Below are 209 nucleotides of genomic sequence, written 5' to 3'. Positions count from 1 at the left end.
TGTGCGTGTTGTGGCTTCACAAATGCTTTGTTGCATACCTCGGTTTAACGAGTGGTTATTTCAGTCAAAGTTTCTCTTCTATCAGCTTGAATCAGTTGGCACATTTTCCTGTGACCTCTAGGATCAACAAGGCATTTTTGCCCACAGGACTGCCGCATGCTGGATGCTTTTCCCTTTTCACACCATTCTTTGTAAACCCTAGAAATGGT

The sequence above is a fragment of the Etheostoma spectabile genome, chromosome 3 (assembly GCF_008692095.1).
Source record: "Etheostoma spectabile isolate EspeVRDwgs_2016 chromosome 3, UIUC_Espe_1.0, whole genome shotgun sequence".
In the NCBI taxonomy this organism is placed as follows: Eukaryota; Metazoa; Chordata; class Actinopteri; order Perciformes; family Percidae; genus Etheostoma; species Etheostoma spectabile.
The sequence above is the reverse complement of the archived record's forward strand: the minus strand, read 5'-3'. Positions refer to the sequence as shown.